This window comes from Rattus norvegicus, chromosome 15 (assembly GCF_036323735.1).
Source record: "Rattus norvegicus strain BN/NHsdMcwi chromosome 15, GRCr8, whole genome shotgun sequence".
Lineage (NCBI taxonomy): Eukaryota > Metazoa > Chordata > Mammalia > Rodentia > Muridae > Rattus > Rattus norvegicus.
Window position 1 is genome coordinate 72979784 of NC_086033.1, and position 26094 is coordinate 73005877.

General features: G+C 35.2%; 1 long non-coding RNA gene across 4 annotated transcripts in view; it reads left to right on the forward strand.

Annotated features, from left to right (window-relative positions):
• LOC102547864 (uncharacterized) overlaps positions 1-18563 on the forward strand; it is a 37638-nt gene extending 19075 nt beyond the window's left edge. For 2 of the 4 annotated variants that reach the window (XR_010057983.1, XR_010057982.1), the window contains exons 2-5: positions 12611-12700; positions 13570-13653; positions 16469-16520; positions 18372-18563. This is a non-coding gene — a long non-coding RNA (uncharacterized LOC102547864). The remainder of the gene's footprint in view (positions 1-12610; positions 12701-13569; positions 13654-16468; positions 16521-18371) is intronic. The other 2 variants (XR_001841398.3, XR_360129.5) reach the window with 1 other exon arrangement.
• The last annotated feature ends 7531 nt before the right edge of the window (positions 18564-26094 follow it).

Here is a 26094-nt window from a genome sequence, read left to right on the forward strand (position 1 = left end):
TGTAAGCTTAGAACCTAGCAGTGACATTGATAAGAGAAAGGAAACCGCTCTTCTCTTCAACATTCAGTACACATAAAACACACTACAGACTTCGGTTAAAGTGCACTATAAGGAGAATTGTGAGTGAACAGCAAAACCAAACTAAATACAGAGGAAGTTTGTTACTTGTTAAAGATAGAAAAGTAATATGAGTTAATAAAAATTAGAATTAGTAATTTTAGCTATTACTATACCTTAAACCTTTAAAACCTGTGTTTATCCCTTAACTCTTTATTCACCCTCATCTTTCTTATGCAATTGAATTGTTTAGAAACAAAATCTAGGAAGTGAGAATTATGAAAAAAAAATAATGAGAAACACAGGGCACAGTGTGTGTATATATGGAAATATGCTAGTATGTGAATGTGTGTGTGTGTGTGTGTGTGTGTGTGTGTGTGTGTGTGTGTTTAATAGTTTATCTTAGGTAAGAGCATAAGTGTTTTGAGACATTTCTAATTTCATAGTATTATCTTTGTAGTGATAAAAGTAAAATAAAATAGTGGGATTTTGTTTTATTAATTTATCTATGACAGAAATTTCTACTGGGTTAAGGAACCACAATTACTTTAAAAAGTAAGAATGAAAATTGGTAGTTATATCATGCCTTATTTGGTGTAATTTGAGAATGATATGACACATTTAACTATCAATCATGTAGTAAATAATCATTTATCTCTATGTTACAATAATAAGTTATTATATATTATTATATTATTTTTGTATCTCAATCCTAGTTGAGATATCAATTAGAATAGTAACATTTTAGTTTCCTTTACTTCAGAGTTTCCATTGTTCTTCATGTTCAAGATTTTCTAAAAATGATAAATGGCCTCAAATAAATTATTAATGCTTATGTTGTCAATTCCAAGTATGAGAATATTTTACCTCTCCTGCCAAGATTGCATGCTGCATTGATTAAAGTACAGTTGATAGTTAATACTCTAGTGTGTTTCCTTTTGAAGTCTGTCAGTTACTCATAACACTATTAAAATTATTTTTTCTGTAAAATTCACACACTACTTAAGATTGCTTCTAAAATGCAAGAAAATGTTGTTTTCTACTTTAGGAGAATTAATCTGATTATGAATCGTTTCATGTTATTGATTCTGATGCTGTCGAATCCAGCTCTTCACTGTGAAATCAGCTGGTAAATTTGATACTACACATGAAAATTGTTTGTATAACATTTCCAATTACTTGCTTGCTAAATAACAGCAAATTTATATTGAAGCAGAGTAGAGGGATTATTAGGGATAATATTTATAGTTTAAATAATCGAAAACATGCTGCCTACTGGTGTATGCTAGTGTAAAGCATGGCCTTTCACTTCATTTGTACACAATTATAGATAATTCTAATAGTCAACAATGAATTTTAAAACAACTCAAACTTCTGAGATCTCTCAGACGCGGAGACACTAACCAGGCAGCATACACTAGGTGGTAGAGGCTCCTAACACAGAACAGCAGAGGACAACCTGGTCTGGCCTCAGTGAGAAAAGATGCTCCTAATCCTCAAGAGAATTCAGCTCCCCTGGGAGTGGGGAGGCCTGGTGTGTGGGGAAACATAGCATCCTCTTGGAGACAAGGCAGAGGAAGAATAAAAGGTGGAGCTGTGGGAGGGGGTAACAACTGGAATGTAAAAATAAAAGTAATAGAGAGGCAGACATGCCTGGGAAACCAGAAGAGACTGCACTCTGTGCACGTCCAGATGGCAGAGGAAAACACCAAACACCATCTGGAACCCTGGTGCACGGAGGCTCCCAGAAAGAGCGGCACAGATCTTCTCGGTTGCTGCCGGCGCAGAGAGGACTTAGGCAGTACCCCACAAGCACACTTGAGTCTCGGAACCTCAGGTACCGTGGGAGGGAGAGCTAAACCTACAGAGGGGCAGGCACGCCTGGGAGACCGGAGGAGACTGCACTCTGTGCACATCCAGATGCCAGAGGAAAAAACCAAACGCCATCTGGAACCATGGTGCACAGAGGCTCCCGGAAAGAGCAGCGCAGAACTTCTCAGTTGCTGCCGCTGAGAGAACTTAGGCAGTACCCCACGAGCACACTTGAGCCTCGGAACCTCAGGTAGGACCAACTTTTCCCCTGCAAGTGACCTCATGGTGAACTCAAGACACAGGCCCACAGGAAGAGCTGAAGACCTGTAGAGAGGAAAAACTACATGCCCGAAAGCAGAACACTCTGTCCCCATAACTGGCTAAAAGAAAACAGGAAAACAGGTCTACAGCACTCCTGACACATAGGCTTATAGGACAGTCTAGCCACTGTCAGAAATAGCAGAACAAAGTAACACTAGAGATAATCTGATGGAGAGAGGCAAGCGTAGGAACCCAAGGAACAGAAACCAAGACTACATGGCATCATCGGAGCCCAATTCTCCCACCAAAATAAACATGGAATATCCAAACACACCAGAAAAGCAAGATCTAGTTTCAAAATCATATTTGATCATGATGCTGGAGGACTTCAAAAAAGACGTGAAGAACTCCCTTAGAGAACAAGTAGAAGCCTACAGAGAGGAATCGCAAAAATGCCTGAAAGAATTCCAGGAAAACATAAATAAACAAGTAGAAACCCATAGAGAGGAGACACAAAAATCCCTGAAAGAATTCCAGGAAAACACAAACAGTTGAAGGAATTAAAAATGGAAATAGAAGCAATCAAGAAAGAACACATGGAAACAACCCTGGATATAGAAAATCAAAAGAAGAGACAAGGAGCTGTAGATAGAAGCTTCACCAACAGAATACAAGAGATGGAAGAGAGAATCTCGGGAGTAGAAGATTCCCTAGAAATCATTGACTCAACTGTCAAAGATAATGTAAAGCAGAAGAAGCTACTGGTCCAAAACATACAGGAAATCCAGGACTCAATGAGAAGATCAAACCTAAGGATAATAGGTATAGAAGAGAGTGAAGACTCCCAGCTCAAAGGACCAGTAAATATCTTCAACAAAATCATAGAAGAAAACTTCCCTGACCTAAAAAAAGAGATACCCATAGGCATACAAGAAGCCTACAGAACTCCAAATAGATTGGACCAGAAAAGAAACACCTCCCGTCACATAATAGTCAAAACACCAAATGCACAAAATAAAGAAAGAATATTAAAAGCAGTAAGGGAAAAAGGTCAAGTAACATATAAAGGCAGACCTATAAGAATCACACCAGACTTTTCGCCAGAAACTATGAAGGCCAGAAGATCCTGGACAGATGTCATACAGACCCTAAGAGAACACAAATGCCAGCCCAGGTTACTGTATCCTGTAAACTCAATTAACATAGATGGAGAAACCAAGATATTCCATGACAAAACAAAATTTACACAATATATTTCTACGAATCAAGCAGTACAAAGGATAATAAAGGGGAAAGCCCAACATAAGGAGACAAGCTATACCCTAGAAGAAGCAAGAAACTAATCGTCTTGGCAACAAAACAGAAGAAAAGCACACAAACATAACCTCACATCCAAATATGAATATAACAGGAAGCAATAATCACTATTCCTTAATATCTCTCAACATCAATGGCCTCAACTCCCCAATAAAAAGACATAGATTAACAAACTGGATATGCAACGAGGACCCTGCATTCTGCTGCCTACAGGAAACATACCTCAGAGACAAAGACAGACACTACCTCAGAGTGAAAGGCTGGAAAACAACTTTCCAAGCAAATGGTCAGAAGAAGCAAGCTGGAGTAGCCATTCTAATATCAAATAAAATCAATTTTCAATTAAAAGTCATCAAAAAAGATAAGGAAGGACACTTCATATTCATCAAAGGAAAAATCCACCAAGATGAACTCTCAATCCTAAGTATCTATGCCCCAAATACAAGGGCACCTACATACGTAAAAGAAACCTTACTAAAGCTCAAAACACACATTGCACCTCACACAATAATAGTGGGAGATTTCAACACCCCACTCTCATCAATGGACAGATCAGGGAAACAGAAATTAAACAGTGATTTCGACAGACTAAGAGAAATCATGAGCCAAATGGACTTAACGGATATTTATAGAACATTCTATCCTAAAGCAAAAGGATATACCTTCTTCTCAGCTCCTCATGGTACTTTCTCCAAAATTGACCATATAATTGGTCAAAAGCGGGCCTCAACAGGTACAGAAAGATAGAAATAATCCCATGCGTGCTATTGGACCACCACGTCCTAAAACTGGTCTTCAATAAAAATAAAGGAAGAATGCCCACATATACGTGGAAATTGAACAATGCTCTACTCAATGATAACCTAGTCAAGGAAGAAATAAAGAAAGAAATTAAAAACTTTTTAGAATTTAATGAAAATGAAGGTACAACATACCCAAACTTATGGGACACAATGAAAGCTGTGCTAAGAGGAGAACTCATAGCGCTGTGTGCCTGCAGAAAGAAACAGGAAAGAGCATATGTCAGCAGCTTGACAGCACACCTAAAAGCTCTAGAGCAAAAAGAAGCAAATACACCCAGGAAGAGTAGAAGGCAGGAAATAATCAAACTTAGAGCTGAAATCAACCAAGTAGAAAAAAAAAAAAAGGACTATAGAAAGAATCAACAGAACCAAAAGTTGGTTCTTTGAGAAAATCTACAAGATAGATAAACCCTTAGCCAGACTAACGAGAGGACACAGAGAGTGTGTCCAAATTAACAATATCAGAAATGAAAAGGGAGACATAACTACAGATTCAGAGGAAATTCAAAAAATCATCAGATCTTACTATAAAAGCCTATATTCAACAAAACTTGAAAATCTACAGGAAATGGACAATTTCCTAGACAAATATCAGGTACCGAAGTTAAATCAGGAACAGATAAACCAGTTAAACAACCCCATAACTCCTAAGGAAATAGAAGCAGTCATTAAAGGTCTCCCAACCAAAAAGAGCCCATGTCCAGATGGGTTTAGTACAGAATTCTATCAAACCTTCATAGAAGACCTCATACCAATATTATCCAAACTATTCCACAAAATTGAAACAGATGGATCACTCCCGAATTCCTTCTATGAAGCCACAATTACTCTTATACCTAAACCACACAAAGACACAACAAAGAAAGAGAACTTCAGACCAATTTCCCTTATGAATATCGACTCAAAAATACTCAATAAAATTCTGGCAAACGGAATCCAAGAGCACATCAAAACAATCATCCACCATGATCAAGTAGGCTTCATCCCAGACATGCAGGGAATGTTTAATATACAGAAAAACATCAACGTGATACATTATATAAACAAACTGAAAGAACAGAACCACATGATCATTTCATTAGATGCTGAGAAAGCATTTGACAAAATTCAACACCCCTTCATGATAAAAGTCCTGGAAAGAATAGGAATTCAAGGCCCATACCTAAGCATAGTAAAAGCCATATACAGCAAACCAGTTGCTAACATTAAACTAAATGGAGAGAAACTTGAATCAATCCCACTAAAATCAGGGACTAGACAAGGCTGCCCACTCTCTCCCTACTTTTTCAATATAGTTCTTGAAGTTCTAGCCAGAGCAATCAGACAACAAAAGGAGGTCAAAGGGATACAGATCGGAAAAGAAGAAGTCAAAATATCACTATTTGCAGATGATATGATAGTTTATTTAAGTGATCCCAAAAGTTCCACCAGAGAACTACTAAAGCTGATAAACAACTTCAGCAAAGTGGCTGGGTATAAAATTAACTCAAATAAATCAGTAGCCTTCCTCTACACAAAAGAGAAACAAGCCGAGAAAGAAATTAGGGAAACGACACCCTTCATAATAGACCCAAATAATATAAAGTACCTCGGTGTGACTTTAACCAAGCAAGTAAAAAATCTGTACAATAAGAACTTCAAGACACTGAGGAAAGAAATTGAAGAAGACCTCAGAAGATGGAAAGATCTCCCATGCTCATGGAGTGGCAGGATTAATATAGTAAAAATGGCCATTTTACCAAAAGCAATCTACAGATTCAATGCAATCCCCATCAAAATACCAATCCAATTCTTCAAAGAGTTAGACAGAACAATTTGCAAATTCATCTGGAATAACAAAAAACCCAGGATAGCTAAAACTATCCTCAACAATAAGAGGACTTCAGGGGGAATCACTATCCCTGAACTCAAGCAGTATTACAGAGCAATAGTGATAAAAACTGCATGGTATTGGTACAGAGACAGACAGATAGACCAATGGAATTGAATTGAAGACCCAGAAATTGAAGAACCCACACACCTATGGTCAATTGATTTTTGACAAAGGAGCCAAAACCATCCAATGGAAAAAAGATAGCATTTTCAGCAAATGGTGCTGTTTCAACTGGAGGTCAACATGTAGAAGAATGCAGATTGATCCATGCTTATCACCCTGTACAAAGCTTAAGTCCAAGTGGATCAAGGACCTCCACATCAAACCAGACACACTCAAACTAATAGAAGAAAAACTAGGGAAGCATCTGGAACACATGGGCCTTGGAAAAAATTTCCTGAAGAAAACACCAATGGCTTATGCTCTAAGATCAAGAATCGACAAATGGGATCTCATAAAACTGCAAAGCTTCTGTAAGGCAAAGGACACTGTGGTTAGGACAAATCGGCAACCAACAGATTGGGAAAAGATCTTTACCAATCCTACAACAGATAGAGGCCTTATGTCCAAAATATACAAAGAACTCAAGAAGTTAGACCGCAGGGAGACAAATAACCCTATTAAAGAATGGGGTTCAGAGGTAAACAAACAATTCACAGCTGGGGAATGCCGAATGGCTGAGAAACACCTAAAGAAATATTCAACATCTTTAGTCATAAGGGAAATGCAAATCAAAACAACCCTGAGATTTCACCTCACACCAGCGAGAATGGCTAAGATCAAAAACTCAGGTGACAGCAGATGCTGGCGAGGATGCGGAGAAAGAGGAACACTCCTCCATTGTTGGTGGGTTTGCAGACTGGTACAACCATTCTGGAAATCAGTCTGGAGGTTCCTCAGAAAATTGGACATTGAACTGCCTGAGGATCCAGCTATACCTCTCTTGGGCATATACCCAAAAGATGCCCCAACATATAAAAAAGACACGTGCTCCACTATGTTCATCGCAGCCTTATTTATAATAGCCAGAAGCTGGAAAGAACCCAGATGCCCTTCTAAAGAGGAATGGATACAGAAAATGTGGTACATCTACACAATGGAATATTACTCAGCTATCAAAAACAACGACTTTATGAAATTCGTAGGCAAATGGTTGGAACTGGAAAATATCATCCTGAGTGAGCTAACCCAATCACAGAAAGACATACATGGTATGCACTCACTGATAAGTGGCTATTAGCCCAAATGCTTGAATTACCCTAGATGCCTAGAACAAATGAAACTCAAGACGGATGATCAAAATGTGAATGCTTCACTCCTTCTCTAAAAGGGGAACAAGAATACCCTTGGCAGGGAAGAGAGAGGCAAAGATTAAAACAGAGACTGAAGGAACACCCATTCAGAGCCTGCCCCACATGTGGCCCATACATATACAGCCACCCAATTAGACAAGATGGATGAAGCAAAGAAGTGCAGACCGACAGGAGCCTGATGTAGATCGTTCCTGAGAGACACAGCCAGAATACTCCAAATACAGAGGCGAATGCCAGCAGCAAACCACTGAACTGAGAATACGACCCCCGTTGAAGGAATCAGAGAAAGAACTGGAAGAGCTTGAAGGGGCTCGAGACCGCATATGTACAACAATGCCAAGCAACCAGAGCTTCCAGGGACTAAGCCACTAACTAAAGACTATACATGGACTGACCCTGGACTCTGACCTCATAGGTAGCAATGAATATCCTAGTAAGAGCAACAGTGGAAGGGGAAGCCCTGGGTCCTGCTAAGACTGAACCCCCAGTGAACTAGACTGTTGGGGGGAGGGCGACAATGGGGGGAGGGTTAGGAGGGGAACACCCATAAGGAAGGGGAGCGGGGAGGGGGATGTTTGCCTGGAAACCAAAGAATTATTATTAAGTATTAAATAAATAAAAAAACTAAAAAAATAAAATTATAAAAAAAATAAAAGTAATAAAAATTATCATTTTATGTTTAAGAATCACTTCTGGATATCTTTATGTATCCTCATTTGTATAATATATCAGTATTTTAGTATTGGTCCGTGAATATATACTATTAGTAATTTAATATACTATTAAATAAAATATGGGAACACATATTCTTACACTTTGCAGTAGGCAACTAGGTAAGACTGACAAAGGATAGTGGTTTTTGATATTTTATTTTTAATTTAACTAAATATATGCAAGCATTTTGAGCATTTTGAGTTTTTAACATTGTTTCTAATACAACACATCAAAGGCAAAGATTACTCAGCTTTCTTAGCAAACTTATTTTTAATCACATTGATACTGTATCATATAGTATAATTAAAGGTATTTTCACAAATTCTCTGCTCATCCTTTTTCCATTATCTTCTGTTTACACTAATTTGTCTCCCAATAAATTGAATATGTTTTTATCCCATTTACTACAGATGACGTAAGATTGCATACCATAATTATTTAAAGTAAAATTAAAGAAGTGTTACAAAAAGTAGCTAACTGCTCTCTTTCCTTTTTTTACTGAATGTAAATACTATTATTTTTATAATAATTATTGTTGTAAGAAAGATTAAATTGTTGATTCTTATGTTTTATCAGCTTGCGCTAAGGCAACCCTGATTGCACCAGTTCAAGACTAACATCCAGAAGGAGCCATAAACTCTGATCTTGGTCGATTGAGTACCATCCTTTATCTACTTTTTCATAAATACTAAGATAAAATAGAGACTCAGCTGGATGAATCCTTCAGCAATTATTTCTCCTGTGATCCTCACACCTAGATAACAGGTCACATTCAAAGAGACTTATGCTATCTGATAGAGAGATTCACAGTATGCAGGCAGCCTAGCTGCATATCATGCTGACATTTCTTACACGGACCGACTTTAGTGTCTTGTTAATTTACAAGGCTCTACTTCTTTTAAATGGTTAACTATAAAGATTTCCAAAGTTTTACTCCAATTTTGCTTTTCTTATAGACATTCTCAAAGAAAGAATAAAGGTATCTGGCCGGGGTGATAATTGTACTATTTACATATTCTGAAAAGGCAAATTGTACTATTTACATATTCAGAGAATAGGTTTTTTTTGTCTAACTACAAGGAATTACAGCGAACAAATATGCATTGTAATAATATTTATTAAGGTTATTTATAAATAAATTCAGTGATTCCTTGTCCTCTAGTATGATACGTTTATGATAGAGTTTGAAGGTAGAAATATTTACCCATTATAATTCTCCAGTGTCAAAGGGGCAAGTACTCCATCATTTCCCTTTCTTTCACCAGCAGATCTTAATGCAGTTTAGGACCTAAGTTTACCTTCTTATCATGCATTTCTGTGTTGTTCATACTATTATTACTAAGTAGTCACTTTAGGCACATATTCATACTTTGATAATATAAAAGTAAATAATATAAATCCTTCCAAAATCATATATATATAATATACACAATTATATATTATATAATTCTGGAAGTGTATATATATTCATATACTTCTGAAACAATTTTATTGGATATTTTATGTATTCACATTTTAAATGTTATCCTTGTTCCCAAACTCCCATGCCCCATCCCCCTTCCCCCTGCTTCTATAAAGATGATGCCCCTCCTACCCACCCACTTCCACCTTAACACCCTGACATTTCCCTGGCTGGAGAAACAAGCCTTCCTATTGATGCCAGACAATGCTAACCATGGACTCCCTCATGTGTACTCTTTGATTGGTGTCTTAGTCCCCGGGAGTTCTGGGGGGGGGGGTTGTTCTGTTGATATTCTTGTTCTTCCTATAGAGTTGCAAACATCTTCAGATCCTTCTGTCCTTTCTCTAACTACTCCACTGGGGACCACCGTGCTCAGTCCAATGATTTGCTGTGAGCATCTACCTCTGTTTTTGTCAGGCTCTCGCAGAGCCTCTCAGGAGAAAGGTATATCAGGCTTCTGTCAGCAAGCACTTCTTGGCATCCTCAATATAGTCTGGATTTGGTATCTGAATATGGGATGGATCCCCAGGTGTGGAAATCTCTGAACAGCCTTTCGTTCAGTTTCCGCTACACATTTCATTTCTGCATGTTCTTCCTTGAGTATTTTTCCCCCTTCTAAAAAGTGAAATATCCACACTTTGGTCTTTCTGTTCTCAAGCTTCACGTGGTCTGTGAATTGTATCTTGGGTATTCTGAGCTTTTGGGCTAATATTCATTATTATCATCATTCATTATGTTATTACTCAATTATCAGTGAGTGCATACTATGTGTGTGCTTTTGTGACTGTGTTAACTCACTCGGGATGATATTTTCTAGTTCCATCTATTTACCTATGAATTTCATGAAGGTGCTGTTTTTAATAGCTGAGTAGTAATCCATTGTGTAAATGTACATTTTCTGTATGTATTCCTCTGTTGAAGAACATCATTTTTTGTTTGTTTTTTTTTGTTTGTTTTCTTTGTTTTGTTTTGTTTTCCCAGCTTCTGGCTAATATAATTAAAGCTGATATGAGAAGAGTGAAGTATGTGTCCATGTTATATGTTGGAGCATCTTTTGGGTACATGCCCAGGAGTGATATAGCTGAGTTCTCAGGTTGTAACAGCTTACAATCCCAACAACAATGGAGGGGTGTTTTTCTTTCTTCACATCCTTGCCAGCATCTGCTGTTACTTGATTTTTTGATCTTAGGTATTCTGACTAGTGCGAGGTAGAATCTCAGGGTTGTTTTGATTTACATTTCCCTGATAACTGAACATTTCTTTAGGTGTTTCTTGACCATTCAATATTCCTCAGCTGAGAATTCTTTGTGGAGTTTTGTACCCAGTTTTAATAGACTTATTTGATTCTCTGGAGTCAACTTTCTTGAGTTCTTTGTATATATTAGATATCAGCCTTCTATTGGATGTAAGATTGGTAAAGACCTTCTCCCAATATGTTGGTTGCTGTTTTGTCCTATTGACAGTGTTCTTTGCTTTACAAAAGCTTTGCAATTTTATGAAGTCCCATTTGTCAATTCTTGGTCTTAGAACATAAGCTATTGGTGTTCTGCTAAGGAAAATTTCCCAACTGCCCATGGGATCGAGGCTCTTTCCCACTTTTCTTCTTTAGTTTGAGTGTATCTGGTTTGATGTGGAGGTCCTTGATCCACTTGGACTTAAGCTTTTTACAGGTGATAAGAATTGGTAAATTTGCATTCTTCTACATGCTGGCCTCCAGTTGAACTGGCACCATTTGTTGACAATGCTGTCCTTTTTCCACTAGATGGTTTTAGCTCCTTCATTGAAGATGGCCTGACCATAGGTGTGTGGACTTATTCCTGGGTCTTCAATTCTATTTCACTAACCTACCTGTTTGTCTCTGCACATATACCATACAGTTTTTAATCGTGACTGCTCTGTAATAAAACGAGGCCAGGGATGACGATTCCTCCAGAAGTTACAAGATTGTTGAGTATAGTTTTCACTATCATGGGTTTTTTATTATTCCACATAATTGCTCTTTGTAACTGTGAAAAAGTGAGTTGGAATTTTGATGCAGATTACATTGAGTCTGTAGATTGCTTTCGCCAAGGTGGCCATTTTTACTATATTGATCCTGTCAATCCATGACCATGACAGATCTTTCCATTTTCTGAGATATTCTTTGATTTCATTCTTCAAATATTTGAAGTTCTTGTCATAAATTATATATAAAATACATGGGTGTGACTGTAATCAATCAAGTAATAAATTCATATGACAAGAACTTCAAGTCCTTCCACAACTTTACTCTTGAGGAAACCTTAAGTCTTATATTAACTTGACCTGAAATTAATTGTAAACTATTAGAAAACTATTTCTTTTGATTCCTCATATTTGTCATGTTCAATGATAATGTTTTTAGTATTCTACAACTAAGCTGTGATCAAAAAATATGATCCTCATTTTTAATATAGTGGCAAGATATTTTAGGTAAAATATCACCTGGATTTATAGATCTGGCAGTAAAAGGCTACCTTTTGAGAAGAGACCCTAGTTTTCTATAATCAGATACCTCCTAACTTAAATATTTAAATTTTGCTTCAAAGCATGTTGTCTTTATTCCTCTAAGGATTATGTTTGTGATAGCATTTGTGTTATTTTGTAAAAGCAGTAAACATAACAAAAGAGATCATTTTATTTTCTACTAAGTTAATGGATGTCTTCTACACAAGACTATTTCTAAGACATTCAAATATAGCCTAATACCTTTGTAGTCGAAAAGTCCTGTTTACACTCCTATTTTGAGTAAATAATCAAACTTGAACTTGAAGAATGAAGAAAAAACTACCTCTTTCATATGATGCTGACTTAGGAGTTTTTAACACGTTGTTGAAATTCAATATAAATGCAATTTACCTTCTAAAAATTCAAGTAAAATAAGAAAATAACTTACTAATAAAGCGGACACTCCTTGCAGAGTATGGAAAAGGTAAATGAAGAAAAGTATTTTCTCTCAAATGTTTATTCTTGTTATTAGGATGCCTCAGCTCTCCTGTGTCAGTGGGGATGAAGAAGTACTTTTTCCACAAAGGAAGTTTCCCTGGACATAGAGAAAACAGTCTACACTGTAAGCTTCTGTTTGTCTTTCTTGTCCATCTGCACATAGTAAATATAACTTTCCTTACTGCATCTGCATTCTACATGATCAACATCATACAAACGACTGAAAGACTTTAGAGTAAAGCAGTCTAAGAGGTTAGAATAGAGACAACAGGATCTCATGACTCATTTGTGTGAGTCAGTATTATTTATATTGCCCAGATTTCATCATTAGCTACTTTAGGCTTTATTAATAGAAAAAGCAAAGACCACTGAACAGGATTTACCTTCGAATTCCACCTTATATGTAAATATTATTATTTAATAAAGAAAATATTAAATTGTGATTTGAGCAAACACTTAATGTAAGATTAAGTTACAAAGATCTTTTTGTTATTCTTTTGGGCAAGATTTATCATTTGAATATAATCACTAAAACCATATTGCACTTTTTCATATTTTAGATAGTCTCCTTTTAAAAATAATTTGTTAGTAAACAAAAGCATTTAATTAAAATATGTAAGAAAGAAATACGTTTGCAAGAACATTCATTAGACTCTCATGAAGTAGCCACATGTATATAAAATATTCTTCATGAACATCAACCAATGGCATTGTGCTAATTCTTGAATGCCGTTTATGAATATAAGGATAAAGATCAATGTAAGAATTTGAAGTAAATTGCCAGTACCTTAAGAAATATGATTTATTATATTTGTTACATTTTTCATTTAGAAATATTAAGCTAAAATTCCCCTATTTGTCCTCTGTTTCTATGAAATTTTATGTATGAATTATTTTATACATTTAGTAATCTTGAAATATCTGACATATTTTATTTAGTATGTTATTCATGAAACCACAAGCAACATTATTTCTTAAAATTAAATTTTCAAGGATATTGGACCCAGACAAAAAAAAATGAAGGGCTTGATGTAGTGGTACACATCTTTAATCTCAGCATTCGGGAGACAAAGGCAGGTAAATATCTATGATTCCTAAGGCAGTGTTAGAGCTATATAATACAGAAACCTTGCCTTGCAAACCTGAAAGAAAATGAGAGAGAGAGAGAAAGAGAGAGAGAGAACAAATTTTAAGAAACTTCTCTCTCTGTTTCTCTCTGTCTCTCTGTCTCTCTGTCTCTCTGTCTCTCTCTGTGTGTGTTTGTGTGTGTGTGTGTGTGTGTGTGTGTGTGTGTGTGTGTGTGTGTGTGTGTACACATTTTATGAGATATGGCCTAGTACCTTGAATTTGCTTGTCAAATACTTTCTTATAAGCCTGCCCACCTACCACCTACTATTGTTTCTTTTAAATATGATACTGTTTCATAGTTTTATCCTTACACAGCTTTTATATCCCAACTAAATTTTCTTATACACTATGGAGTGTTTTTTATAGTTATCTAAGTTATTGCACTGACAAGCAAATATTATTTACTTAATTATATACTAAATAGAGAGAAATCATGTACAAATTTCAGAACTATTTTTAATCCATTAGAACATATTTCTTTCCTACTGAACTTGAGGTTCCTCTAGCACATGACTGTTGATTATTTCATGCTGTTATTGAATATTTGATACAATCTTATGACCAGCAATATCCTAGGGGAAAGTAGAAAGGTAGTAGATTTCTACTATCTTTGTTTGCTTATAATATATTTTCTTGTTCCTTTAAAAAAGTCTTATCAATTATGCTTCCTACTTTATAAAACCTAAAAATAGACAAGTAGAATTTGAAGACATATTAAATGATAAATATTGATAAGATATTATATATGTGATTTTTTTCAGAACTTTAAAATATATCAATAACTTTTTGTAAATCAGTATTATATTTAAAATTGAGGAAAACTATCTCTTGCTCATTCATATCTATATCTATATCTATATCTATATCTATATCTATCTCTATCTCTATCTCTATCTCTATCTCTATCTCTATCTCTATCTCTATCTATATCTATCTCTATCTCTATCTATATCTATATCTATATCTATAATCTATAATGCTACACTTAAAGATAAAACACTTTTAACTACATGAGCCATTAATATTTATTGTGACATATCAATTTTAGGTAAATATTTAAAATGATGGACAAAGGTGCATTATTAGAATTGGATACATAGAACATAACTTCAAAATTATAAATGTAGAAATGTATTTAATTGAATCATTATGTAACTAAATCTTTATCATAATTTATCATAATTTCTTTGTAAATCATATCTTTTGAACCTAATAAGTTACCAGCTACAGGATGGAAATTAAATAGTTTTATTATGACTGAGTGGTTAACTTTGAAAGAGAAAAATGAAAAAAATTATCTTGTATATCTTTGTATATACTATGTATCCTTTGGAATAAAAGTTAGCTACCTATTTCATACAGGATCACACACATTATTTTTCCTAAGCTCTTTAAGAAATAGAATAGAATATTAAAATGAGTAGTCAAAAGTATTTTCAAATGAAATAGATGTGATAGGACTCAGATACCAAGTCAGTGGTATCTTTGTAACAAAATAATAGAATGTGTCAGAAAAGTTGAAATAGAAGTTCTCACCCCTATAGTGGATGTCATGCTATTCTATGGGATGAACAGAATTCTTGAAGTTTATCTGGAAACTACATCAGCAGAGAGTTAAGGCAATAGTGAACAGAGTCTGCTATGTTATGGTGTAACTAAATAGTTTAATAATGAATGAAACTAAAATGATATAATTATATGAATTATCTTCAAAAGATATGTTATCTCATTGTAATAACAATGTCCTCAAGAGTTATCAGCTTACAAGGTGGGAATGGAACTACTCTGGCTTACTAATTCATGGTAATTTCAACAACACTCCAAAGCAATCCAAGAAACCTTAGAGAAATACAATTCCAAAACCAGTATAGCAAAATTCAGTTTCACTAATGTCCAACTTCTACAAATAACAACTGGCCAAGTTCTTGCCAACAGATAAAACTGAAAAGAAGCAAGTATTAACTGTAGGTTATAAGATAAGTGAGAATCATCTTAAAATGCACAATAATGTATTTCAGAACCTCAGATACCTGAGACAGAACTGTAAAAACATTGTGTCCAAATATTGGAGGCTGAAGGATTGAGTTTAGTAATATGAGAAATTAGACTCACATAGAAAGTGATTGCATCTCTTGTACTTCCTATTTGCAAATGAATTGTATGACTACAACATTTTTTGATCTCCCTTTAAAAACATTGACTTATTTTACGCATATGAATGCTTTGCTTATGGATATCAAGTACATGTTGGTCTTCAGAAGAGGTCCATAGCTGTAGAATACTCTAGAACTGGAGGAAGGAATGATGGTGAGACAGCAGTGGACCTGGTTCCTCTGAAGGAAGACCAATATAGCTAATTCAGTTATTTTAAGCCAACATACTTTAATATAGCAGCTTTCAAAAAGCAGACACAACAAGAAAAGCAAACAAATAAAAAAATATTCAAAGCTTCCTAAGTTACCAAAGCTCAAAATGCCACCTAAATAATATTGAGACATGCTGGGGAACAACCCCAGCAGTTCTTCTCTCTTGTTGTTTTTCTTGAGGCAGCCATGGAGAAGAGTTCTGGCAGGGCTAAGACTTTGTCTTACAAGATATTTTGGGGTGCCGTTTAATAATGAAATTTTTACCTATCTTAAATCTAAGACGCATTGCTTCAGTAGCTGATCTGCCTTCTGAGTTTCTCTGAGGCAAGAAACTGTTTAGCAGGTCATCATCAAACAGCAGGAGATGAATTAAAGTAGCCTTTGTCTTATCTCTGCAGGAACTCTACAGTCAACTTCCAGCCTTCTAGTTGAAGTCACAAGAAGAAAAAGGTACACCATGAAAAATGGTGTTAGCTTTTATTTGTAAGATCTTAGTTCTCCAGAAAGCTTCTACAAAAGTTCTCCTTCAAAAAGTTCTTCTTGCTCTTATCTTTGAATCTTGCTCTTTCCTCCTGCTCTGCTGGAACAATCATAAAACATGTAGTCTTAACACCTTTATTCCCAATGCTATGCCTTTTCTTCTAAGTTCTTCATGAGTTCAGTTCTGTCCAAAAAGCTCTTCTTGAGTCCAGCATTTCTTTGTCTTCAGCACTTATACATCTTTCAGAATACATGATCACATGGTAAAAAGTTCATCAGATGTTTACACATAAATTCAAATCATAAATTGAATAAGAAATTTACAAAAGAGAATGTTTACATGCATAGCGTTTAATAGTAATTACCTGGCTAAACATCTATCATCTATCAGCAGCTTTACAGGTTCAAAGAGAGATAAAAACCATAACTTTTGTGCCTAAGTATTTGTGAAGTTTTGTATAGATAAGCCCAGTCAGTATGTTTTCTTATATCCTTGCAGTTATAGCAAATGTTAGTTACATTTTTATGACCTTTGGTCAATAGTTTGACAACTGTTTGGGCTGTGCTCCAAGTTGTAGATGCTGGCCTGCTGTCTTGAAGAGATTAACTCATTATACTTGAAGAGTGGCTGAGTTCTCAGTGCAGTTCTGACATCAGAAAGGACATTAATAGAAGTCCTATTATAACTAATATAATGTTAGGAACTTTTACAGGATCATCACAAAGAATTAAGAAGTCATCTACTTGTCTATATAGCATCAAAATAAGACAGTATATCTTTGCATTTCTACTAAAAAAGGTTGGGCCAACACACACACACACACACACACACCTCTCTCTCTCTCTCTCTCTCTCTCTGTCTATCTATCTATCTCTCTGTGTGTGTGTATGTGTGTGTGTCTTGTTTTGAAGAATGTTTTTATGCTTCAGTTAAATAATCTATCTCATTATTCTGAAATAAGCTTCAACAACAGGCAGAATAGCTTATAAATGTTCAAATACCTGAGGTAGATTACATAGCTAAATCACGGAAGTATGTTTACATGAGTCAATTGCTACTTGCTGAGTTACTTAATCTCTTGGGTAGGTATTTGCTACAAAATGAATTGTAGGAGCTGTTTTCTATACTTACTGTGGGAGTTGTGCTTTTCAAAATATTAATAATAAAAGAGAATTTTGTATTGCAGGAAGATACAATTACATTTGTTAAGGGCAATGTTTACCAGGTATATTTATTTTAAGCAATAAATTGATATACAAAATCTTAAGTTAACATTTATTCAGTACTTTTCTTGGTCTATGTTGTTTGAAAACCATGCTATTTTCTTTCAGTTCGGTGAACATAATGGATAATATTCAGATCCCGTGTAAAAAATATGTTATTTTATTGAAAGTTGGACTAAAAAATAATCTTTTAAGGTGACGAAAGATGGAAGTGGCGGGCTGTTTACACCTCACGTTTTCTCTTGCTTCTCCATATTTTTTCATCATTCATATTTATTGAAAAAACATAGTTCCAATGAAGCGTCATATCTTCCTGTCTCCTACTTACCCTCTATCTACTTTGAACTATCTCACTTCTGCCATCTTTTGAAAAGGTTGTTTTCATGGTCATTAATTTTTCAAGCATGTTTTACTCGGTCTAAGAGAACCGAAGTGGAAATCATGTCAAATACAAGTCCAGTTGAATAACCCAATGTCTGTCTCATACCCACTAAATCTTAGCAAACAAGTGTCTCATATGGATCTTAGGAAGTAGTATATTGAAAAAGCCTTGAATAAACCTAGTTCTGCATTTTATATTCACTGCTCTATTTCTAGTTCCCAGGACATGAACAACACCAAGAATAAACATCATAGAATGATGGAAGGGAGAAACTAGAAACTTGCCTTGTTTGGCCAAAGTCTGGCATTAACAGATGAGCATGCAGATGGGAGCCCACAGGAGGAAGCATACATTCTTGGGGAACACACATATTGTGGAGAACTTACTAAAGGAGACATAAACGGAAATTGTGGAAGGATCTTTCCCTTATGGGTTCTAGGTAAGTCTTACAAGAGATCATTCTGGAGTATCAGGATGTTATTCCTGGAGGACAGTGTATCACGAGTTACTAAGAATGAAGGAAACTCAATTTAAACTGAAAGATAAAAATGACATCTATGGTCAAGGTTGGAGGAGGAAGTCTCAATAATGTGAGAGTAAGAGAGAGGGTACACAGTGGAAATACCATAATGGAACATTCATACATAAGCGTTGTGTAAAGACCTATAGGATGTCTCAGAGATATATTGGTAAGTGCTTATCTTGCAATACTCACCCGAGTATGATCCCTAGTATGTAGCCTTCCTCTAACAAGCAAAGCATGTTCACACACACACACACACACACACACACACACACACACACACACTCACAAATATGCACACACATGCACATGCATACACACAATACCATACATACACACAACACACACACTCACAAATATGCACACACGTGCACATGCATACACACAATAACATACATACACACAACACACACACACACACACACACACCATGTCCAAGCACTCACACACATGTACACTTATGCACATGCAAGAAACCACAAAGAACAATAATAAAGTTAAAACATGTTTTACATTTGTGAGGTGTAAGAAAATGAACGATGCATATGGAAATATTTTAAAAGGAGACAGAATGAAGTCCTGTCAGGTAGAAAGATTAAAGTATAGAAAAGTAAGATCAGTAATTGGAAAGAGAACAAGGGAGCGACTGAGGCATGAAACAGAAAGAGGGAAAAGTCAGCCTCTTCAGAAAACCTGTCCAAACCAGATTCAAGTCCCAAACCTAATTTTGGTTGTCCACTTCAGGGAGGGGTTTTTATTTACCAAAGAGAAGTATTACATTGTAAACGTGAACAATTTACCAATCACGTTTAAGTTCCAACCAGTTTTCTAACTAGATGATATCCTGAGGCATTACTAAATAATTGTCACTCTGGGTAGTTCATATCCTCTCGGACTCATCTGTTTCAAATTCATTGATTATGCTACATGCTTAACTTCTTATCAAATGTAATTACAGTAAGTTTATTTTATAGTTTGTTAAGCCAGTGCCATAATAACTTTTCATCCCTGGATTAATTTCTTTTACGCACAGCAACAAGGCATGCTCCAAGCAGCACAGCTTTGGAGACTGTTATTATGCATGCACAGATGCATCCTGCCTTTGCCAGTGTCTGTGATTATCCACTAAAGAATTCTGCATATACTCATTATCCACAAGAGAGTTTTCTTCTCTATTTTTGCACTGCTCAGGAGGGAGACCTCCTGTAAATTACAATTTATATGTAAAAAGAGTTTATTTTAGGAATGATCATTTTTCAACACTGAGGGGTACATATCTTGGTGGAGTGCATGTATTACTTCTACAGTGTTAATGAGAGCTCTGTGTGGACATCAATAGACAACCTTTGGTCACAGACAAAGTATCCAGCAGTGAGAAAGGCATACTCACTTTCTGATCTAGCAGTTATCAAAATCAGCATGAACCCTCTTTCTCAGGTAAGACTGCAGGATTGGGAATCCAATTCTGGCCCCTCAGGGATTGTAATAAGAAAGTCAACCAGGAGAGATCATAAAATATTTATGAAGAGCTCACATCTATATTGTGCCTTTCTATGTTCTGTGATGCAAACAATGTAGAGAACAGACCTCATTCATTTTATATAGTGTATAATCTGAAGGGAAAGAATCTGGTCTGTGTGTGTGTGTGTGTGTGTGTGTGTGTGTGTGTGTGTGTGTGTGTGTATGTGTACCTTACCGAACAAGATAGGGAAGAGGATTATTTTGAAAGCCTGTATATTACAAATTTGAACTAACGTTGCCCATCTAACAACACATATATAGATACCTATGGAATAATTAACTCAAAAGGAAACAAAGCAAGCACACGACTTGTGTCTAAAAGCTGTTTAGAAAATGATAACTACAGGTTCAATCAAGATGTTCATATACCTAGTTCATTAAAAGAAAGGATAAAAATTAAAAGTAAAATCTGTTTTAAGACAGGACATTTTCAGTGGTGAAACTATTATGTATTTAGATTTAAGAAAATTGAGAGATGAAAATAATCAGGTAAGAAGAGTCAGCCAAGCTCTAAAATGAAAGTTGAAATATATTATGGATCTTTCTTTAAGAGATTTTAAAACTACTTAGATTTCTTGCCATGACTATGGGGACACACTGAGAAGTTTAGGGGTTAATTTGAGAAGAATTTTCAGGACTCTGGAGTGTGTGAATAAAATTTCATTCATTGTAACTTGTATATATTGTGAATTTTTCTAGCTGTTTCTCAGTAAAATCTTTATTATATATACTAACAAAAATTATAAAAATATGTTCTTTGAAATTATTATCTATAAACAAATATGGAGGGTCCTATTCAGGCAGTAAGTTGATGCATAATGCTTTTCTAAATCTAATGCAATGATCAAAATACATTATATGAAATTCTCAAAAACTTAGCCTGGTTTTATATCACAAGCCTTAAATCCCAGGACTCAATAGGCAGAGCTAAGCACATACTTTGAGTTCAAACACATGATCTACATAACCAGTTCCAGAATATTTATTGCTATATAAAGAGACCTAGTCTTCAAAATATTCATAATATAATTAATAAAAATATTGTTTAAAATAAAGAACTCCTCCTTAAATAGCAATATCTATCAAATTTAAATACAATGCCTATTACTTCTGAAGAGTTCCATCTATATGCTTTTATAAGAAGATAATTGGATATATAATCATGAACTAAAAATTTTGTAGTTGTATTTGAGATGTATTTGACTTATTTATTGAAACAAGAACCTTTTGTGAGCATAAATCTGATAAACATTGAATATTAAGATAAGAATTTCAGAAACCTATAATGTAGCAGTACGGGAATCACCCTGATGAAAAGGAAGGAAATGTCAAATTTATTCAAAAATAATTTTGTTGAGAATTACTACACAGTAGTATGTTCTGGAATTGACTGGCTTGATTCAGATTCATAGATATTTTTCATTGCTACTTAAGTTTAGCAGTGAAATGCCAGCTTAGTTTGAAAGAGAAAATACGTTTAATAAAATTAAGAGCACTTCAGCTTCTAATGAATGAGAGGGTTTTAACACTGCACATAACTGGTTTTGGGTTCTCTATGTATGGTGTTGATGCAAAAATAGAACAGTGTTTGCTTTTGATGTCTGTATGAGTATAAAATCCAAGAAAAGGTCTGAATTCTATTCATAAGGTGAATAAATGTGCTATCAATCTTGTCTTTTGAAATAGTTTGATTTCATATCTGTATTTACTACAGATCATTATAGTACCAAGATAAATAATTAAAAATATGTAGTATGTAGCACATATGGTTCAAAATATCCAGCCTAGGTTATCAAAATCTGAGATAATTGAGAAATTAACACCACCACACCCTTTCTAACCTGTTAAATTGTAAATCAAAAATTTAAGAATCTATTACTTTGAATACTAATTAAAATGTTGCAATTAGCTAAGAATTAGAGTGACATAAATTTTCTGTGTATGACCGAGCATTGTCCTAGTTCCTTTAAACTATAAAGTGAACTCACCTAGGGTCATCTAAGGTGGGATTTACTCTGTTCATGTTTTTTGTTTTATTGAAAATAGATTCCATTCATTCACAATGTTTTTGGACTACAGTATCTCCTCCCTCTTCCTCCACTCCTAATTCCTCCTCGATTTCCCTAACATACAAGTCCACTGCATTTGTTTCGTATGATAGTAGAAGAGGCATCTAAGACATAATAACCAAATATGACAAATAAAATATAAAATAAAATACAAAACAATCTCATTGAACTTTAATAAGAAATAGGTGCTGAAGAGTTAACATAAGAATTTTAGACCCCCTTCTTCAGACACACACAGCACAGGAATATATATATATATATATATATATATATATATATATATATATATATATATATATTCAAATTACTTGGAAAAGAACTATGTAAGCCCTGTGCTTTGTGTTTGAGTACTCCGTGAATTCCTAAGAAATTTGTTTACTTAACTCAGTGGACCTTGTTCTCTTGGTATTTTTCATTCCTTCTGGCTCTCAGGTTTCTTCTGTCTCCTCTTCCATGGTATTCCCTATGCTCTGAGAGGAGGGATTTGATAAAGAAATCACACCTAGAGTTCTGTGTGCCAAGGACTCTCACCCAGGATTAAGTCTGACAGTAGGTCTTTATATCTGTCTCTCTCTGTTACAGAGGGAAGTTTCTATGATGATAATTGAATAAGGTTATAATCTTTAACAATAGTAAAATATATTATTAGGAATCATTTTCTTAATCCTTTTTTTTTTGTTTTTAGGGCACTGAAATTTTTACCCTATATATATTGGCTATCAAGTTACAAAATTAATGGCATCAGAATTTGATCCCTGAACATGGGATACATCCCAAATTGGGCTGGTCTCTGGATGACCGTTCCATCAGCTGCCTGCTTGAGTTTTGTTATTGCATCTGGTTTAGACAGAAAAATTTTGGGTCAAACACTATAAGATGGGTGAGGGACCCCATGCCCCAACTGGAGGCCATGTCTATCTACTGGAAGTTGTCTCTTTCGGTTCCATCTACCCACTGCTGGGTATTTTGGCTAAGGTCAACCCAATTGGGTCCTGGAAGCCTATCACTTTCCAGTTCTTTGAGACTTTCAAGAGGTTTCACCCACTTGTAACCCCCTAAATCTGCATATTTCCATTTATTCTCCTGAGTCATCAGGGTTTTTCACCTGTCTCCCCCCATACCTTATCCTCTTCCCGTTTTCACTCCCCCTTCCTCTCCCACCTTGGTCCCTCCTTCCCTCTGTCTCACATGACAGTTTTGTTCCTCCTTCTAAGTGGATTTGAGGTATCCACACTTGGGCCTTCCTTTTTGTTGTGCTTCCTATTGTTTGTGAGTTGTATCATCAGTATTCTATTTTTTTTTTTGGTTAATATCCACTAACCAGTGAATTTACACCATGTGGCTCCTTTTGGATCTGTGTCATTTCACATACTGTATTCTAATGAACCATGTTCTCTGTACTCTTTCTTTGGTTAAAGGGTATCTGGGCTATTTCCAGCTTCTGGTTATTAGACATAAGACTGCTGTGAACATGAAACACATATCCTTGTGTTACGGTAAAATATCTTTTGGGTAGAGAACCAGGAGTATATCTGGGTCTTCAGGTAGAATTATTATCAATTTGCTGAGGAACAACCACACTAATTGGCAGAATGGTTGTACGAGTTTTCCAAACTATCAAAAATGGAAGAGTATTCCTCTTTCTCCACATCCTCACCAGCCTGGGCTATCAATTGATTTTTGATCTTAGACATTCTTATTGATATGAAGTAGACTCTAATGATAATTTTGATATGCCTTTCCCTGATGACTAAGGTTGTTGAACATTTGTGATTCAATGGCTATTTGTGATTCCTCTGTTGAGAATTCTGTTGAGATCTGTACCCCACTTTTTAAATGGATAATTGGTTTCCTGGAGTTAACCTTCTTGAGTTCTTTTTATATTTTAGATACTAACCTTGTATCAGATGTAGGGTTAATAAAGATCCTTTCCCAATCTGTAGGTTGCCCTTTTGTCTATTGACAATGTCTTTTGCCTTAGTGAATCATTTCAGTTTCATGAGGACTCATTTGTCAATTGGTGATCTTAGAGCCTGAGCCGTTAGTATTATGCTTAAGGAAATTTCCTGTGCCAAGGGATTTAAGGCTCTTTCACATTTTCTCTTCTATTAGATTCATTATATCTGGTTTTATGTTAAGATCCTTGATGAACTTGGACTTGAGCTTTGTGAAAGGTGATTGTCAATTTGCATTCTTCTATTAGTAGAATACCAGTTAGACCAGAATTATTTGTTGAAGATGCTATCTTTTTTCCCATTTTGTGTCTTCTTTGTTACATATCAAGTGTCCATAGGTGTGTAGGTTTATTTTTGGGTATTTAATTCTATTCCACTGATCACCATGTCTGTACCAATACCATGTAGCTTTTATCAATATTGCTTTGTAATACAGGTTGATGCCAGGAATGGTGACTTCCCCAGAAGTTCTTTTATTGTTGAGAATTTTTTTTTCACTTTCTTGTGCTGTTTGCATTTTCTAAATGAAGTTGAGAAACCCTTTTTCCATGGCTGTGGAGAATTGTGTTGGAATTTTGGTGGGGATTACCTTGAATCTGTAGATTGCTTTTGGTAAAGTGGCCACTTTCACTTTGTTAATACTATTGAGAGGTTATTCCATTGTCTGAGTTCTTCTTCAATTCTTACTTCAGGTACTTGAAGTTCTTGTCATAAAGGTCTTTCACTTGCTTGGTTAGAGTTACACCAATTTATTTTATATTTTTGTGGCTATTGTAATTAGAGTTCTTTCCCTAATTTCTTCCTCAGTTCTAAGAAGATGATCATGTGATTTTTTTCCTTTGACTTTGTTTATATAATGGATTACTTCGATGAATTGTTGTATATTGAACCATCCCTGCATCTCAGGGATGAAGCCTACTTGATCTTCGTAAATGATCTTTTTGATGTATTCTTGGATTAAGTTCCAGAGAATTTTGTTGAGTATTTTTGCATTGATATTCAAAAGCAAAATTGCTCTAAAATTCTCTTTGTGATGTCTCAGTTTGGTTTCAGTGTCAGAGTAATTGCGGCTTCATATATTAGGTGTGTTCCTTATGTTTCCATATTGTGGAATGCCTTTAGGAATATTGGTTTTAGTTCTTCTTTCAAGGTCTGGAAGAATTCATGATTAAAACCATCTAGTATTGTCCTGTTATGGTGGGTAAGGTGTTAGGAGGTTTTAATGACTGCTTCTATTTCCTTAGGGGTTAGGAGACAGTTTAGATAGTTTACCTGATCTTATTTTAACTTTGGTATGTGATATATGTCTAGAAAATCATCCATTTAATCTAGATTTTCTAGTTTTGTTGAATATAGACTTTTGTAGTATGATCTGATGATTTTTTAATTTATTCAGTTTATATGGTTTTTGTCTCACTTTTCACTTCTGACTTTGTATATCTGTTCACTTTAGTTAGTTTGACTAAGGGTTTAATCTATCTTGTTGTTTTCTCAAAGAACTAGTTTTTGGTTTAGTTGTTTCTTTGAATAGTTCTCTTTGTCTCTAATTGGTTTATTTCAGGACTACGTTTGGTTAATACCTGCTGTGGTATTTACTTGACTGTGTTTGTTTCTTTTTGTTCTAGAGCTTTTAGTTCTGCTATACTAGTAAAGAGTATCTCCAATTTATTCATGAAGACACTTAGTGCTATGAATTTTCCTACAACCACTGCTCTCATTGTGTCCCATAAGTTTTCATATGCTGTGGCTTTCACTGAATCTCAAAAAGTCATTAACTTCTTCCTTTATTTTGTTCCTGACAAAGTTCTTGAGTAGAGAGTGGTTCAGTTTCCAAGGGTACATGAGATTTCTGTTGGTTTTGTTGCTACTG